This window comes from Brienomyrus brachyistius, chromosome 11 (genome assembly GCF_023856365.1).
Source record: "Brienomyrus brachyistius isolate T26 chromosome 11, BBRACH_0.4, whole genome shotgun sequence".
Taxonomy (NCBI): domain Eukaryota; kingdom Metazoa; phylum Chordata; class Actinopteri; order Osteoglossiformes; family Mormyridae; genus Brienomyrus; species Brienomyrus brachyistius.
In genome coordinates, this window is record NC_064543.1 from 1066321 (window position 1) to 1072611 (window position 6291).

The 6291-nt window shown below is 46.7% G+C and overlaps 1 long non-coding RNA gene across 1 annotated transcript; it reads right to left on the reverse strand.

The window, feature by feature from the left end:
- Window positions 1–1797: 1797 nt before the first annotated feature.
- Window positions 1798–6291, reverse strand: LOC125751768 (uncharacterized). Its single transcript, XR_007400788.1, has 3 exons — window positions 6272–6291; window positions 5866–5943; window positions 1798–5328 (listed from the first exon to the last, which is right to left on the reverse strand). It is a non-coding gene; the product is annotated as an uncharacterized LOC125751768 (long non-coding RNA).

Below are 6291 nucleotides of genomic sequence, written 5' to 3' on the forward strand. Positions count from 1 at the left end.
GCCTCCGGTCCCTGTAAATCTCCTACGTGACCTTCGTCACATTCGACATCCTGGCATCCTCACAGTCCCTGGTGCTATGGCCTCTTATGGAGATGGAGATCATCCCACAATCAAAGAAAGGAGAGAGCAACCTGTGTAAATACAAGAACCAGCAATGGACTGTGGACTGTGCAACGAAGCTCCATGCTTCCACTGTAAGACTCTATGTAACGTCACCTCTCCTTCAGTTAACCTTTATATGGGTATTTTTTTTAAAAAAAAAAGAAAAATCAAATGCTCGACAAATATCCAGAAGAGACTGGTTTTGACAAATGGCAATTCGCGTGTCCTTTTCCATGGAGGTGTCCCCTCTCTGTTACCCGGATTGGAACATTCCACTGGAGCCTCAGGACTGGGTGTGTAATATGAACATTCCACAAAGTCACAATTTTCCACTGTACTGCCGTCATCCAGCAAGAAGGAGCTTGTCTCTGAACACCAGATAGCCTCACCACTACGAACCGTAAAAAAAAAACCATTGCCTCAACACATCTCCAGTTAACACCCAGCCAGAGGATCAGTTAACACCCAGTTAACACCCAATGGGATCGTCCCATTTCACATCTTGGTTCTGCTAAATTCTTCTTGGCAGAATGTCTGAAACAACAATATTCTCACTATGCTTACGATTCAGTTGTGGGTATATTTTCAATTACGCCAAACTTCAGATGACCAAGATAAAGGATTCCTTACAAATTCAATGTTCAACTACCCTGCTCAAGTGTATCACCTGACGCCCCAACATCTACAGCAAACGTTTACGTCGATATGCTTTCTGAACTTAGCACACATCATATTTTATCTTTCACGCAGCCAGTACATAGGATGCTGGTGCATCTTTACAGCAACATGCAGGTGCAGACTTTAAATATATCCAGCACATTTTGAACAGTTCAGGTTTCTCAACTCTGCTAGAACAGTAATGGATACATTATGATACAAACGTCTGTGTCCCAGTACAGACAGTCTGTCTTCATTACGAACAGCCAAAATTGCAGCAAGTTCCCAAAAATATAAGCACGATTCGAAAGGTGTCTCACCACCATCCCACCCCACCAGCTGGGAACGGCCGAAGTCTTGCACCCTCATCTGGGGACCATAAAGAACTACTTCACGCTCCATATGGTTCGCTGAAGGAAAAACACCCAGTGACATCATGACTTTGCAGAAATGAATCATATATAAGCTCTGGTTGTCTTCATCTTGGATTAGAATTGAGTCATGCAGTATTGCTGTACACATTTAAGCAAAGACCTAGACTGGTTCATTTCAAGCATTAAGCAATAACTCCCCCAACACACTATTAAATTCAAAAAGAACCAGATCAAACATATGCAATAAATCCTTCTGACACATGGAGGAGATTCTAGCGCTGCAAACTTCAGAGGGATGTTAGGATGCCCCATGACACTCTCTCAAATGCACTTAAATGTAGAGGACATCAGTGATGACTTACTTTCCACGTCTGAATCTAAACCCCCAGGAAGGTCACAGCTGCTGTTTTCTGGACCAACCACCGTTGTGTTGACTTGAGGAAATGTCCGCCTTGTGAAAGAGGCTGAGGATGTCAGTGACATGACTACAGGCTTTTCAGTGGGCACTAAATGTGTAGGCAGCACCAGAAAGGTTTATTGAAACCCAAATATTGTTCAGTTCTGTCAATATTTTCGTACTATTTTTCCAAAGAACTGGTGTCAATCAACATTGAATCTAATTAGGTAACAAAACCGAACAAAGAGAGACAGTGAGGGACAGATGTGATTGTCTCATAAAAAGATTTATTTTTTGCCTAAATGTACAAAGGCAAGTTACAGTATTGTATAAAAAGAAACGTGGTAATGTACACTTTACATGACAGAAAACTTCAGTGGGGGGAGGGGGTGCATGAAAATAAGGAGAGTGGCGGGCAAGTGGGGTTAAACGGGAGAATGGGATTCAAACACAGCATTAAAAAAAGCATGTAAACATCTTCCTTTCAAGTACCGATGACAGATACCGAGTCTCTGAACCCCTGGCTGCAAAGGACAGGAAGGGGGTGGGGGGGGGGGGGGGGGGGGGGGGTGTTGCTGTGAGGTGCACAAGCAGACAGGTCCATGGAGAAAGGGACACACGACAGGATACACTGTCCCCTCTCACGTGTGGGATCACAGAAGATGTCTATTGAGCACCATTTTAGCAAAGACTTTAGCAACGGCTGCGTGGGGGGGGATTAAAGTTTAGCAATAAATTATAAAGGATCAAGCGCTGTTTCACCTGCACACTCCAACTCAAGGGCCAGCACAGGTTTCCTAGTGTAGCTTCCAGAGACGGAAGGCCGACTAAATTATTACTAATTACACTTGTTTCCGACCGCTTCTATTTGATTAAAAAAAAGTTAAAATGTACTCATCGTATGAGAATAAAACCACACAGCTTGTGGGGACGCGAGAGGCATTCAGAGAACATCCTTCACCTCTTGTGGTTTGCAATTTTTAAGTAGGCAGTTTTGGAGCATGATTGCTGTCAGACGTCAACTGAACCACAGCGGAGACGCTGTCCTACGACGGCATGACACACGGTGACAGAACAACACTGCCCAGCTTCCTGCGCTTCAGCACAGAAAATAAGACCAAAACTCCCCCATCTTTCAAAGTGCACAGACCTCCAGGACGACTCGCAGTTGGCATTCGAACATGCAAGCTGCTAACAAAAAAAGAGTGAAAAAGATCTCAGAGCAGAGGTCTGACGTGTAAATGTCCGTGTCTGAGCACACGAGCCTATTTCCGCTGACTGCAGCCATGCGACACGCGTCGCTCTCACCAGACGTCACGTTAGCGTCAGCGTGACATACTGATACATGCTCATCACACCAATGCAACCTGTCACCTCATACATCACATGGCAGTTCTGATAAAATATTTCTAAAATAAAGCAGCTGGCACTGATCAGATCCAGCCCACAACTGTGGGGGCTCGGAGGCCTCGGCCCTCAGAATGATGGGGGGGGGGGGGGGGGGGGGGGGGGGGGTTGCGCAGAGGCTTTAAAACATTCATCCAGGGCTCAACCTGTGCGACTCTCGCCGTAGAGGAATCACTGATCCATTCATGCGAAACAAGGAAGATGTGGACAGCGAGCGGACTTGAGCAGCACGGACGTGCAGGGTTAGAAGGAAAGGAGGATAAGATGAGAACGAAACACAGAAAAGTCACAACACTTCAAATATAAAGCCGTTATCAGCTACAGTTCTCATATTATATCAACGGTTTAAAAAAAAAAAAAAAAAAGAAAGAAAAAAAAAAACTAAACAAAGTAGGAAATTTCAATAGCATCCAAGGGTCTTAAAATAATTACTCTGTACAATATATACAGAAAGAGCACAGTGAGTATGTTTGGGAGAGAGAGAAGCATGAAAGGCGAGGAGGCAGCCGGCAAAAGCAGGAGCCAGCGGTTCACTTTCCTTCAAACGCAGGTTACTGCTCGTAGTGCTATAGTACACCATGCCGAAGTACATGACAGAAAGCCACTTCTGTGACAAAACTAGACAGCCGAGAAGGAAACTCCCCAGCACCCGATCGCCACCCTCAGCAAGTGTCCTCCCATGAATAGGATGAGAGACATTACCCAAAGAAAAGCAGTTCTGGGCCCCGCCGGGCCGCCGCCGGCGGTCTCTGCCGCTGGGAGCCTGAGCCGCTGTAGTAGCTGCTGAAAACCTGCTGCCGTTGCGTCTCTGGGGAAGGGAGGCTCTTTTCACGCAGTTTCCCCCTGAGCCAAAAAGGGGCTGGAGCCAGATCGGTCATCATCCTCCCAGAAGCACGGTCAGAGGCCGGGGGTCAGCAATGCCGAAAGGAGACTCTTCCAGACATATAGGACCTGGGCTACAGTTCCACAGGTCTGAGGGAAGCCGCAGGTTCAGGGTCAAAAACAGAAAAAGTCGTCCCCCCCCCCCCCCCCCCAAAAAAAAAAAAAACAAAACAAACACAATCGTTCATGGTACGTGACTGAGGGTAATCGGATTGAGCAGATCAGCAGCAAAGTCTCCACGCCAGTCCTCTTCCTCAACCTCGTCGAACGTCTCATCAAACCTGTGACCAGGAGGGGAAGAGCTACGTGGAGCGAGGATCAGGCCACGTCCAGTCTGCAGAAATCTCCGAGTCAGTGATGCGCTACAATCTGGGGAGTTCCCATTTATGAGCTAACCAGCACACAGCAGTGGCCCTCTGGAAGGGGTTGCTTGCTGACAGTGCTCAGCTCATTTGCTTACCTGTCCTCCCTGTAACTTACAGCCGGCTTTCCAAATTTCACTATTAAATATTCTGTAATGTCACTCTGAGGTCAACAGCACACAATCTTTGCTGACACTAAAAAAGTACCTCCTCCAGTAGACTGGGCCTTTTGCGGCCTCGACCGGCCTCTGAGTGCACTGACACCGTCTGTAAACCATTTCACCCGTCTGGAAGAGACTGTGGCCCTGCTGGCAGAGGCAAGGTCAGCTCAGTGCCTGACCACACCCGACTCACGAAGAACAACACATGAAGGAGACATATTGGCTTAAGAGTAAAGACTCCTGCATGTATAACATCGCAAATTAAAATCAAAATAGGGTTACTGTATTTCACTCAAAAATAAAACAAGCTGATATCTTTTTAAAAGAGAAAAATACGAATCGAATGCTACCCGAGAACAAAAATCTAGGAGAGAGATCTTGGAACATTTCGTCAGTGTGATGAAGATGAGCAGCTTCTGTTTGCATAGAGCACCATGATGGTCAACCAGAAAGAAAACCAATGAGAGACCAGGGGTCGCACAGAATCCTTCTCTCCATCAGCGTCTGAAGGGATCGACAATCTTGAAGCCAAAAACAGGCCTTTTCAGCAATAATCAAAATGTCCTCTGGCTTGGACCAACATCCACGTTCCTCTGTCAAGTCGCAGGTGAGGCTGTAGAGGCTGTACATTTTCTTGGTGTGTCCGTACCACACACCTCCTTCCACACTCACTGCTAATGCTGAGATATTGCTATGCTGCCGTCCTTCCTGCCAGGCTGTTAACTTGCTGTGTGCAGCGGGAGAGGTTGGGTTGGCGTGCCTTGTGTCAGCTGAGAATGGCTTTCGTGTCGGCTTTCTGGACCCACTCTTGGGGCAGGGGGACCAGCCCTCAGGGGACGGAGGAGGACGGCCCGCCCCGGCATTCAGGTAGAAAACTAATACAGAAACACCATTCAACTGATGTCTAAAAGAACTCTGGCCACTTCCTCATGTGATCCAGTCACATGACTCCTTGCCAGAGTCAGCGTGAACCAAATCAGGTTTCCCTGCAACAGAAAACACAAATTAAAATTATGCTTCTCCTATCCATGAACCTGCAAAGATGACATTAGAATCCAAGTTTATAAAATAAATTCTTCCCCAGCAGAGGTCAGTACATCTACAAAGCCAGGCACACACATGCAGTGGTTATACAGCCCTTTCTGGTACATTTCAAATCCAAGGCTTCTGTTGACATACACTGCTGTCCACTGCCCTGAAAAAGCATTAATACTTTGAAGGGCTTCTTGGAAGTCTTTGGAACAGACTAGATAAAGTCCTCGGCTGAGTGCATTGGAAACAAAAGCCACCTTTCAATACAGTCAAATTCATTTTTCATTCAGCCACATTTAGCTACAGGAGAAACTTTTCAATAACTGCTACATTCAATTACAGCCAAGCAGAGAAGATGCAGAAAGCCATATCCAAAGGGAAAGGCCTAAGGTGGCAGTGAGAGGCCTAAGGCGGCAGTGAGAGGCCTAACACGGCATGTTCCAGTTTCATAAACAGATGTGAGAGCACAGCCATTAGACAAAGGGCCTTACCGGTCTCACCTCCGCGCTGGGGGGTACAGGGAGGAGCTGAGGCTTGTGGACTGGCAACAATCGCTGATGATGACAGACCTATGAGGAGGATGTCAGAAAGCATTAAGCGCATTGCGAAAGGTTTATTCCAAAGGTGCCTAGGCTGCATTCCATTAATATAGAAAAATCAATCAACTGTCTACATTCCTGATGGGAGGAACTGAAGCCTAAAAGGCAGAAAATCCAGCTGCTAACATACATCTATATGGCAGCGTATCTTAGCTCAGTATCACCCTCTGTCAGCTAAAGTCAGGTAGGTCACTGGATTTGTCGTTATAAAATTTGTAGCACAAAAGAAAATAAATCGATAAACTGCAGGTTATTCATGGACGGCAGCCTGGCGCTCAGGACCAAGGTGGCGGCTCACCGGCGGCGTAGGACAAGTCG